The sequence below is a fragment of the Ptychodera flava genome, chromosome 5, assembly GCF_041260155.1.
Source record: "Ptychodera flava strain L36383 chromosome 5, AS_Pfla_20210202, whole genome shotgun sequence".
Taxonomy (NCBI): domain Eukaryota; kingdom Metazoa; phylum Hemichordata; class Enteropneusta; family Ptychoderidae; genus Ptychodera; species Ptychodera flava.
In genome coordinates this window covers 45,862,690-45,876,340 of record NC_091932.1, presented here as the reverse complement: position 1 = coordinate 45,876,340, position 13,651 = coordinate 45,862,690, and the positions used below count along the sequence as shown (strand labels likewise).

Here is a 13,651-nt window from a genome sequence, read left to right as displayed (position 1 = left end):
TGTGAAGTCTTTTATTAAGGCTCATACTAACTTAAAGTTTACCTGCATTTGGAGCTGCACTTTGAATTGAAAACATCGGCAAATCTTGGGCAATTTATACTATGGGTTTGTCAAGCAGAAAACTCTTTCCACGGTGACATCTGATATTTATTCTTGATTTTAGAAAGAGTATGTTAAATTTAAAATATTGCTCGAGACGCATACAACTTTAAAATTTACCTGCCTCTGGATCTCCACTTTGAATTGAAAAGAAGGGTAAAGCGTGGATTATTTAAAATTTCTACTGACATAAAAAAATGCAAGGTGACCCCCATTTTCTTTCCTGATTTTGAAAGAGCATGGTTGAAACATTGTTGAAGAAAAGTTTTAGCAAAAATTTAAACCTTGGATTGAGGCGCATACAACCTTAAAGTTTTCCCTGCCTGGAGGTGCACTTTGAATTGAAAATATCTGTATAAATCTTGGGCAAGTTTTTATTTCTCTAGCAGAAATATTTGCACGGCTGACCCCAATTTTAATTCTGATTTTGAAAGAGTGTGGTTGAAATATTGCTCGAAAAGTGCTTGAGCGAAAGCCTAAGCCTTAGAATGTAACCGCTCTCCCACAACATATCCTTGGCTGGTGTAGGTTATTTAAGGTCACAGACTGAGAATATTACCTAAATTATACAAATATGGGAGTTTCCTTGAGCAGAAGATTTATCTAACTAATAACATCCTTCAGAATTTTTATATCAAATTAGAAAGTTATCGGACAAGTAGTTTTTGAGAACAAATTTTCTTGACCAAAAATGATAAACTTGTCTTAAAATACGTTTTCTTGAACGAAAATGACAAAATTGTCTTAAAAATACAAATTTGCATATTTCAGGACAATTTCCACATATCCAACTATTGTCATCCCTGGGCATCTGTATGCCAAATATGAACGCTTTCTGTCCAGCAGTTTTAAAGACAAAAGATTTTTTACGTTTTTTTTATCAAAAATAACAAAAATTGCCCCAAAACGGTAATTTTGCCAATTTTGTCATAATTTCAACAATTTAGAAGGGTAATACCATTGCAAATATTCAACCCAATTTGAGAGCCATTGGACAGGCGGTTTAAGAGAAGGATAATTTTTACTTAAAATGAGGAAACTAACAAAAAATTTCAGCAAAAGTACAAAACTCAAGATATATTCACGATATACATAAAACTCTATAAGGTCTACATAAGGTACTTGCACACTAATTTTCAAAGCAATTAAAACAGCGGTTCTCGAGTTACTTATTTTTTACCATTTTCACATTTTTTATAGCTCATTTGCATAATTTGGGCAATGCAAAATTCATTTGAAAGAAAATCTGATCAATAGCCCAGGATGCATCCACACACCAAATACCAAGCTAAAACGTGCAGCGGTTCATGTGTTTTTTATGTTGACGGACATACTGTACGTACATACATACATACATACATACATACATACATACACACATACATACATACATACATACATACATACATAAAGACGCAACCGACTTCAGCTTATACGATAACCTCACATTGGTATATGAAAAGTGAGCTAAAAAACTGTTTTTATCTTATCCTTCACATCTTAATCTAAAGTTAAACAATCATGGCTGCATACGGACTTGCATTCACCTGATTTATATGAAAAAAAAATTGGCAAAGAAGAAGATAATTTACTTGTTTTACAACCTACAAAGTCATTGAAATAACGTTGGGCCAGCCTCTCTCTGTAAAGGACTAAAAGTTTGGCGAAGTTGAGAACTGGATGACCCGGGTTGAACCAAGGTCATCAACCATTTTGTACTATTTGTTTCTCGAGACATCTATAATGATTTTGACCTGAAATTCCCAATAGTTGGTAAAAGCATTGGGTAATAAATATCTTTAATTTGTGTCCTACTAAACCATGTGAAAATCTTCGAGGTATAACAACCATCCCCCTCCACCCCCACCCAACCTTACAATTTGTTGAGCCTGACATTTGCAATTTAAAACAGCAGACTGGCATTTCAGTCGGAAAGAGAAACCTGTCTGAGTTAAAATCACATGAAAAATACAAAGATAGTGCCAAAAAAAAGTTTGATTTTGGAGTTTTGTTAATGTTGACCGTTTTCAAGTATGAAAAATACCGCAATTATACAGTGTTGCTCTTAAATATTTAAACCAGAAAAACAAGAATGACAAAAGTAAATAAGGTCTGAAACTTTAGGAACTGGAGGTCAACGTTAGCAACATGCATAGCAGAGAATGTTGCAACACAGCTACAGTAATCCCTCTTAGTTTGAGCAGGTCTGTTAATATGTAACAGTTCATAAACAATGACAGGAAATGACTCAAGGTCCGTGGAGTAGCCTGTTTCAGTCATTGGCATGCCAGCACTCCTGCACATTTGCAGGATTTCCCCTTTTTCTTACCTCATTTGCATATTTTTGACACTGACATGTTCATTTGAACAACGTCACATCTCAACCCCTGCATCTACCTGTACACCAAATACTGAGATGGTAGCTTTGGCGGTATGGGAGCCTTTGCATGTGACGGACATACATCCGCACATACATACACACATACATACATACATACATACATACAGACGCCACCGACTCACCATATAAGCTCTTTTTGGTATTTATATACATACCAAATATGAGCTAAAAATGAAAGCCCACTTTAATCGATCTTAGTCTGAGGACAGCGGAGACAGCAAGGCAGTAGTTTTCTGAAATAGATAGTCCTCAGGAATTTAAAAGCTCCTTGCATCGAATGCCCGACACTTTCCAACTAAATTTTCACTAGAAAACATGTAACACTCTTACTTTTTATTGGATTAGGGTAGAATGTGCCTCAGCTCAGTTAATCTGACTCTAAACTTTTTTCAATTCTTTTCTGATGTACCACTAATCAGGGTTCATTTAAACCTCTTGAACGCATGATATCAAAATTATCAGGAGTTGTTTTGATGGTGGACTCCATATTGTGACAAACACTTTATTGAAAGTGAACCATTGAAAAAAAAATCGGGAGAGATACGAGTTCGATCTTGAGGTAAATGACACACGAAAGTTTTGTAAAAGTTGAGTTTCTGCAGTTGAGTTTCTCTAGATATAATATTTATCTAGGCAGTTTGTGATGTGTACTGTCAAGTGAATGGAAAGCCTGAGGTCACGTGACCAATGCCATAAATGTCCGCTGTTCATAACTTAGTCAACAATTAGTTTGATTTTCATAAATCGTGGTAAATGTGATGCTCAACAACAAATACAACAAAACCTATATACACAATATTATTGCAATCATTATAATATTTTATTGCATGGATCAATCATTCATATTCCACAAGCTACAAGTAAGTATTGCATATACATGGATACATTTCCAGTTTGGTAAATAATTTGATTTAAGGTCAGGTAAACATTTTCTTTGAATATTCTGCTTTGACAGATGGGTTAGCCAATGTAAAACATGTTTCATCTGAAATACTTATATTGTTTTCCATGAACAGAATTATTTTTTGAATCATACGACATGTTATGTACCTGGTAGTCACAAAAATGAATAAATAAACTAATCTATCAAGGTGTTATGCAGGAAGATTTCAATGGTACATTATATCTGTAAGGCTTAAATTTTGCAGTTGAAGTGATCATATCTAGTTGGTTGGAACTGTTTGACCATGTTGACACAGAAGAGATCTAGTTACTTGCACACGTCACTAGCTGCCCATATGACAATAAGAAATAAATTATAAAGAATTTGATTAAACTTCTTACTTGTTATAAATAGGTAAGTAAACTTTTTACATTAGTTACATCTAATTAAAAGCAAATTTGTATATGATTCTAAAAACATACATTTTTTAAAAATCTTACAGTGGTTTTCATTTGGAACAGGTATACAGTCTAAATAAATTTCTTAAGTGTATTTATTGATGACAGATTAAATGTTTGATTTATGAATTGTAAGCATAGCAATAATCTTACTTGTGTATCTCTATTTTATAAAAAAAAAACCCCAAAAACACAACACTTTGATTTCAGAGTTCATAAATGGTTTCACAGAATATCAATTATTGATCACTACCGGATATAACAACATACTTTCCATGATGAATTTGTGTAACTCATGAAGGACCCAGGATTCACTTTGCTATTCTCTGCTTGAACTGCCCTATACTCAGTCATATTTCTTCATTCTGTGATCTTTCAACATTACTATCTGCAGCAAATCTACAAAGAGAAGATGATTCTGTCAGTGTTATATATATTTGCAAAATGTAGTGGGAAAATGTATTGCACACAAAGAGTGCAATGTCACAGCTACTATGAATGTCATTAGATATTAAAATGTTAATCTATCTGGCACTGGCAGTCATGTCAAATCTCTAACACTGTCTGGGACTGCATGTATTGATCATCAATTATTATGACAGTATAAGTGTCAGTAACAACGGCATTTGCAATATCAACAGTACTGTCTATGTCACTATAGACATGCCAATGTCAGTGGTACTGTCAATATCACTAGAAATGCCATGTCAGGGGTACTGTCAATATCACTAGACATGCCAATATCAGTGGTACTGTCTATGTCACCAGACATGCCAATGTCAGTGGTACTGTCAATATCACTAGACATGCCAATGTCAGTGGTACTGTCAATATCACTAGACATGCCAATGTCAGTGGTAATTTCAATATCACTAGATATGCCAATGCCAGTGGTACTGTCAATATCACTAGACATGCCTATGTTGGTGGTAATGTCAATATCACTAGATTTAATGCTAATGTCAGTGGTACTGTCAATATCACTAGAAATGCTAATGTCAGTGGTACTGTCAATATCACTAGGCATGCCGGAATGTCAGTAGTAATGTCAATATCACTGGACATGCCAATGTCAGTGAAACTCTCAATATCACTAGACATGCCTATGTTGGTGGTACTGTCAATATCACTAGACATGCCAATGTCAGTGGTACTGTCAATATCACTAGACATGCCTATGTTGGTGGTACTGTCAATATCACTAGACATGCCAATGTCAGTGGTACTGTCAATATCACTAGACATGACAATGTCGGTGGTTCTGTCAATATCAGTAGACATACCAATATCAGTGGTACTGTCAATATCACTAGACATGCCAATGTCAGTGGTACTGTCAATGAAAACAAATTTAACAAACAATTATGAAGTCTTTTGGAAAAATTTGATCACTGAATAGATGAAAATAATAAACTAAGAATGTAGCCAAAATAAAACATAATTTTAGATTAGAACCCTACTAACACAGTTGCAAGGTGAGAAAAGAAAATTGCTCACCAAACTTCGCATTAGCAATCATGAGCTAGCAATTGAAAAAGGGAGACACTCTGTTCCAAAAACCTAATTACTGAAAGATACTGCAATCAGTGTAACACCAACAGTATTGAAGATGAAACACACTTTTTATTATATAGTATGTCAGAAATACAAAGTCCAAAGAAAGAACTTTTTCAGTAAAATCAATTTCCCAAATGATACAACTGAAAACAGCAAATCAGCATATTTCTCTACTCACAAAACAAGAGTTATCTTTAAATGAACAACTTGCAGATTATATTTTTACTTTATATAAACAAAGAAATACCTAGTAGTTATGTTTTATTATTAGCTACTATTATTATACTGTATTACTTTATCTTTTTGGAGAATATTGAACTTATTTTGTATCACACTTTAATTGCCACAAATGCGATGTAAATCCTATATTTACAAGCAAGCAATAAAATATTATTATTATTATTATTATTATTATTATATCACTAGACATGCTAATATCAGTGCTACTGTCAATATCACTAGACATGCCAATGCCAGTGGTACTGTCAATATCACTAGACATGAAAATATCAGTGGTACTGTCAATATCACTAGACATGCCAATGTCAGTGGTACTGTCAATATCACTAGACATGCCAATGTCAGTGGTACTGTCAATATCACTAGACATGCCAAGGTCAGCGGTACTGTCAATATCACTAGATATGCCAATGTCAGCGGTACTGTCACGAGATACATGTATGCCAAGGTATTGGGATATCATAAAACAATGTTGTGATCATCGCGGTCCAGCTGTTATGAGTAAGCATGTGTACTTGGCTGGGCCGATCAAGTTTCTGCAAAAAATCAATTCACCGTCATGGACAAGCTAAAGTGACGTCTTTCATAATGTCCATTCAATATCCTAAGAAAATCAAGGCTATCAATGACAGGAAGAAAGTTTGTTTGGAATTATATTTTCTTTGTAAACCACAGTTCTTTGATGCAGTGCGGTAGTCTGGTAATATCATAGCAGATGTAGTGTATGCAACACACAGTCCACACCCCAGTCATGCAAGCATGTTTTTCTGTTATAATTCAATCGGGTTAATATTGTAGCAAGGAACATACAAACATTGCAGATCAATCAATTTGGATGATCTATGTTGATCTATGCAAATTCCAAGTTTAGTGGACATCTGAAAATTATGCTTTTTGCCTTCGTGTACGAGATGGCACGTTTACCAAGCTAGACGCTCACTGTTAAAAAAACAAAAGGTTTTATTAGTTTCACATTTCAACCCTTTCTAAATTGCATCTTTCTCAGCAATATTCCCAAAACCTCTCTCCTTGCATCCCTGCAGCTAAATGCACTGAGGAGCAACAGACTGTCATCATTAACACTTTTTTTTGCCTTGTTTTCATTTCTGCATAACTTCGAATGGCAATGATATGGTAGTACAGCAATTAATAGTTTCTGTTGTAAGTATATAAACCTATTCCTTAATTACATTGATATTAAAGATTGATATTTCATATCATTTACAACAGCTTTACATGTATGTTGACACAAAATCATTAAGTCAAATGATCATTTGATATTTTTGACCAAAGACAATAGCAGGAAAATTACCAAGTCAATCAACAACATTGCTGGTAACAACTCATGACAGCGCCCTCTAGTGAGAGTCATGATTGAACTTTGGCCTCAGCATGTCATTGTGTTACCAGGTAATATATTCCTGATGCCAAATCACGTGAGCTTTAATGGCTGGTTGTTGTTGATACATGTACAGCAAACGTCTGTGACCAGTTTAACTTCCTTGTGAATTACTAGTTTCAAATCAATTATCCGTGTGAATCTACGGACCTTGTGTGGTGACATTCAGAGACTTGGGTATGTTACACTCTTGACATTTCAGAGTTTGTGCTCAGACTATCATATATGGCAAATTGCCACTCAAACTTTTACGAAAAAACATAGTCTTGTTTAACTTCATATTTACATATCACTATGATGATTTTGATTATTCTGTCAAAGAATATGTCAGAATGTTAATATGAAGACGAGATAATTATAATGCATTGAATTTTCAGCAATTTTCTGTTTAACAGAGTAAATGGTGAAGCTTCAGTACAATGGCCATTTGATTATTTGGCCTATTTTTTGACCTTAAATGACCTTTCTGAAACAACTAGAAAAGTAGAAAATGAAAGTGGTGGTGAGGACCTTGTATTGAATTTGTATTAACCCCTTTCCTCCTATGTATTCATCATTAACTAAATTCTTTATGTGATCTTTCTATTTCACTCTGGTAGTCATTATTTGTAAAACTTGGAGGGGTAAAATGAAAGAAATTGTACTAAGTCACAAACTTTGCTTCTTTATTTTCTAGAGCATACCTTGCAAAAACAGAGTCAATAACATTTCTATTTGAACAGAACACAGGATGTGTGTGAATTATACTGACAAATGTACAGTTGTCTGCCGAGTGTAAATTTCTTGAACTGACTGTGATGAAAACATCTTTTCCATAAATTATTTTACAAATTTATTTAGGATTATGTGATTCATATACCGGGTATGTCACATGCAGGAACAATTCCAACTTGACTGCAGATAAAAACACCTTACCAAGATAAATCTTGGTGAAAATTCAGATGAGGATAAATCAATAACATAGCATTCCAGTATTGTACCTTAGGCCAGAGACAAAATATACTTCCCTGGATTTTTTGGCAAAGCTACAGAGGTAGCATTCCAGTATTGTTCCTTACGCCAGAGACAAAATATACTTCCCTGGATTTTTGGCAAAGCTACAGAGATAGCATTCCAGTATTGACCCTTAGGCCAGATACAAAATATTCCTCCTTGGATATTTTTGGCAAAGCTAGAGAGGTGGCAAGCTAGCTGTAATTATTACTAATTTCTAAATGCAACTCTATACATTTCTTAAATAACATGTGATCTTGAGCATTCAAAAAGCACAGCTTCCCTGGATTGAAAACTTTCTGATTTTCCGTTTATTAACCACACATGCCATACATTTGAATGCTACTATGCAGTCTTTATAGGCCGATTATAATCATGTCAGATTTACTGGTTGATTTACTGGTCATTTAAAGTGAACACAAAGTCCTGAGTGCAGGTTTCAGCCATGCCATGGTTCATGACCTGCTCATCAGCTGCTATTAAAGCCCCATTAGCTTTAACTCTTGAAATTTGTTTACCTCAAAATATCTGCCTATTCTCTCCTGGTTTTCTCTGAATTCTACTCTCAGAAGGGATATGGACTTTGACTGCATTAGGAACCAGTCCTTTGTAAAACATTTGACAAGTACGGTAAATTCAAATTTTAATGGTCATTTTGATTTCTGACCATTTTAAAAACTTGATAATATTACAAAGAAAGCAGAACATACAATGTCACAGTTGAAAACATTCACCCGTATGTACCCTGGACCCAGTATAACTCTGTGCAGTTAATGTGAATATCAGTATCCATGGTTTTTGCTTTTTTGCAAGTGGTTGTGATGTAATGAGTGGGCACACATTTAATCAGTGTAATCTTTACCTTGTTCAATATTGCACATACAGTCCCAGTGGATAGTAAATAATAAGTCTATACACACTCCTACATTAGTAGATTCTCACAAACTTATTTTAGTTTAGAATTAAAATCATAAAATAATGCTGAAAGATATAGCCTAGATTCCTTTTCCGTCCGCTTGCCTCCGTACCTCCGCCCCACTACCGTCTAGCCTCGTGAGCATATTTCGAGCTAGAGTTGTAAAAACTACTCATTTGAATGTCAATGGTCACCAACTGAGACCATGACGTCACTAGCGTCCCTTTCAAAGTCAATCACTGAAAATGACCCTCTCATGATTGGCCTATGACTTGGTTAGACAGAGCTAATTAATATGACATCAAATATGTTAATTGTGTTGACACTGCAGCTCTGCCCAACCAAGTCATAGGCCAATCATGAGAGGGTCATTTTCAGTGATTGACTTTGAAAGGGACGCTAGTGACATCATAGTCTCAGTTGGTGACATTGACATTCAAATGAGCAGTTTTTACAACTCTAGCTCGAAATACTGCTCACGAGGCTAGACGGTAGTGGGGACGGAGGTACGGAGGCAAGCGGACGGAAAAGGAATCTAGGCTAGAAAGATACAGCTACTGGGGATTTAACTGTTGACATGAGTACACATAACATGGCGACAATACATTGTGAGAGATGTTTTTGGAAAACAACGATAAAAATTAGCTAATGCAATCAGATCTTCAATAATTTCATAGAACATTCTTAATGCTGACCATTTGGATTTATTGTTATTTTTTGGAATTTCAGTTATAAATTAACTTGAACAATCACTGATGGCCTTTGTCTAGAAATGCAAGCATATTTGATCATTATGTGCACTTAGAAATCATCTACACTTTTATCTTTATGAATGATTTGGTTATTTTATTTACACTTTTATTGACCGGCTGAGTTACATGTACTTTACAGTCATTTTCATGGGGGCTCATTCATAAAAAAAATTGAAATAACTACAGATAACAGAAATACGTTCGAGAAGAGAGAAACTACAGGGAAACATATTCCTTCTGAAATAGTCTTCCAAGTTACATTTGAAGGTTTGATATCTGTATATAGGTACATGTACTTAGCATTCCATACGTTAGATCCTCAAAAGTGAAACCTACATTGACCAGCTTTTGAAATGCACCTTGATACGTAACAATCCTGGCATACGCAGACCGTGTATTCTGGTCATGAACATTGCAGTTTAGAGTAAATAAGCTGGATAAATATTGTGGACAAATTTCATTTATTCATTTAAACATTAAACATTAAATTAAAATTTCCGAAAAGTAAAAAGTACGTACGCTGTCTAATTGACATAACATTAAGAGATGAGAATTAATGAGAATTAATCTTGTGATTGATAATCAAAGGAAGTTCAAAAAGTACACTTAATGCTCAGATGAGCAAGTTTAGAAAAGAATTTTTTTTTGAAAAAATATGTGCAAAATAACCTGAATATGATAAACCCAAGGCATCTGTAGCAAAGTCCCATTTCAAACCTATCAGACAAGCGGTTTCAGACAATAGGTTGATGACCATAATGGAGAAGTACATTCTGAAACAAATGCTACAAATATTGGGGTAATTAGCCTAATTCAAGATTCAAGATCCATGTTCTGCAGTTTAAGCTAGAAACAGATGCATTTTCACCGAAATTTATTTTATTGATTCATGTACACTAATAACTCATCATTATAAGGGCTTCAACGATGCCTTCTATTCACATGAAGTACCGTAGTAGTCTGTGATCATTATGTGTGTTGACTCATTCTACATATAGGGGTCCAGGTTATTAAAGTAGGGGACTGGATAGAAATTGCAGGAGGGAGGGCAAGTGTTTTACAAAATAACCGCGCCTTCTACCGGTATGTATGAAGTGGTTACCTGCAATACTTGTGTTTATGAATTCTTCATGTAGGGCTTAGTTCATTATAGTAAGGGACTGGAAAGAAACTAGAAAGCATTTGCAAGCAAAGCGAAGTTCCAGAGACCAGAGCAGCGGAAGAAACAAGAGAATGTGTGACAAGGATAGGCGCAGAATGAAAGAGTGCTTTGGATTTTAATATTCAAGCACGTACATAGTTAGGGCTGCTAGCAGTAAACACCATATACAACTAAAAGCAAGGCGGTCCACAGATTACAAATGCCTACATGTACGGTAAAAACGCAACAGATACATACGGGGCGACAACGCACGGAAATGTATATCAGACGACATTCTCGTGAGCCAGAGCAATAATTTTCGCTTCGCTGACCTACGCAAAAATCAATCGCTTGACGGGTAGCGCTGAGTTGTTGCCGTAAAGAGGCGCGTAGTTTACGACGATGATCACACGAGAGGAAACATCGGACCTAGGCCGTTGAAATTGAAAACCGAGGCCACATGCATTTTCATTTGATTAAAAGCACAGACTAAAACAATTTTCATTGCAATGTCGCTGTTTTCACGAGATACTGACCGTTTGATCTTGGAAAGTTGAGCTGCTTTAACGTGCAGCCAACGCATGCCGGCGCAGGTGCCGTGCCGATTTTATCCCTTGCCGATTTCGTCCCCCGCGCATGCGCTGACTATCCAACAGGGCTTCACTGGGATAAGATCGGCAGCTATAGCTGCCGATTTCGGTTCTGTTGCCGATTTCGACCCTAGACGCAAAATTAAAGTTCACGCTAAAGTTCTCTCGTATAATCTACCCGTTGGTCACTTTTGAGTGTCTCAATTATGTGAAAATGTATTATATGTTTGGGCAAGTGCATCAATCGGTGTAATTTACTTGGAACATAGAACTGCTATAGCTGCTGATTTCGGTTCTGCAGTTGCCGATTTCGACCCTCGACTCAAAATCCAACTTCACGCTAAAATTTCTTTCGTGCAATCTTTCCGGTGGTCACTTTTATGTGTCTAAATTAGTTAAAAATGTATTATACCTAAGTTTGGGGAAGTGCATCAATCGCTGTAATTTACTTGGAGTATAGAACTGCTATAGCTGCCGATTTCGGTTCTGCACAGTTGCCGACCCTCGACTCAAAATCCAAGTTCAAGCGGCGCTAAAATTTCTTTCGTACAATCTATCCGGTGGTCACTTTTATGTGTCTAAATTAGTTGAAAATGTATTATAAGTTTTGGGGAAGTGTATCAATCGTTGTAATTTACTTTGCGTATTGAAATGCTATAGCTGCCGATTTCGGCTCTGCAGTTGCCGATTTCGACCCTCGACTCAAAATCCAAGTTCACGCTAAAATTTCTTTCGTACAATCTCGGATGCGTACGCGATCTTGCCAGTTTGCGCCCCATTATCGACCAATACTGTTTCATCTGCAGGAATTTCGGTACAAGTATACGATTTGACAGGCTATGATAAGAATGCTTCTCAACAAAAAGTCGAAACGGCTGACATATGATAGAAGAAAGTGGCTTCAGATTTGGGGCTACTTGTCTGCATGCATGGGGCCGTTTTATGAATAGAAACCATGTTGGATAGTTTGCGCATGTGCGGGGATGAAATCGGCAAGGGATAAAATCGGCACGGCACCGGTGCGGTGACAGGGCTGTGTGTTATCGGCGTTAAACGGCCTCGCAGACTGATATAGGACAAGTCATCGTTGATGACCCAGTCCCCGCTTGCTAATGGGTACTTTGATTACAGGTTCTGTGATAAAAATACTTTGATACAGATGGCACTCAATGGCCAAGAATGATTCAATGGTGATGAAAAACATAAAACCAATGTAGGCCACTATCCTAAAGGTCATTAAATGAGTCAACTGGGAATTAGTTGACAGGATGTTGCAAAACATTTTTTCATTCTATCCTAACACTAATAGATAACCGGTACCATATTTCATAAAGTTTAATGTAGTATTTACAACACTATGAGATCAACATCTGTATCAAGTTTCATCAAATTTGACGTTGTATTTGTGGATATATCACTCTAATTAGGAAAGTTCATTACATATGCAATTACAAATTAATTAAAATGACACTGATAAATGTCTTTTTCACTGTTAGAGCAATGTGAGCTTAACATCTGTACAAAGTTTCATGAAATTTGATGCAGTATTTCTGACATATCAACCTAATTATGAAACTTCAATAATTGACATGATACTGCTACATGATGTGAAACAACTGACGAGCATGTATGAAATAGGTCAATGTCCTTGTACCAACTTTGAATGATACTGGTGGAAATACCGGTATGTCTGAGTTATGGCTCAGTACATGAGAAAATCGTAACAAATTTGTCACCACGCAGCGATATTTGATCTTACTGTTTAAAAAATCAACACGTATATGTATTACATAAGTCAATGTCCAGGTACAAACTTTGAATAAAATCAGTTGAGACTTGCTAGAGTTATGGCTCTCGACATGAAAAAAACCATAACAAAATTGCTACCATGTGGCCATATCAGACCATATCGAGAAACAAATCAATGTACTTATGTATACTATAAGTCAATGTCCTTGTACCAACTGAATAAATTTGCTTGATACATGTCTGAGTTACTATTGTTCAGGACATGGAAAGTCGTAAAAAATGGCCACAAGGTGGCCATATTGGATCGTATCACAAAACAATTCAATGTGCATAAGTATAACATAGGTCAATGTCCTTGTACCAACTTTGAATAAAATCAGTTGAGATATGCCTGAATTATGGCTTTGTACACGAAAAATCATAACAAAATGGCCGCCTGGCGGCCATATTGGATCATATCACAAAACAAATCC

At 35.9% G+C, this 13,651-nt stretch overlaps 1 long non-coding RNA gene across 1 annotated transcript; it reads right to left on the bottom strand.

Annotated features, from left to right (window-relative positions):
- Positions 1-3,298: 3,298 nt before the first annotated feature.
- LOC139134099 (uncharacterized) lies at positions 3,299-6,746 on the bottom strand. The gene is made up of 2 exons (XR_011552716.1): positions 6,449-6,746; positions 3,299-4,240 (listed from the first exon to the last, which is right to left on the bottom strand). It is a non-coding gene; the product is annotated as an uncharacterized lncRNA (long non-coding RNA).
- Between the last annotated feature and the right edge of the window lie 6,905 nt (positions 6,747-13,651).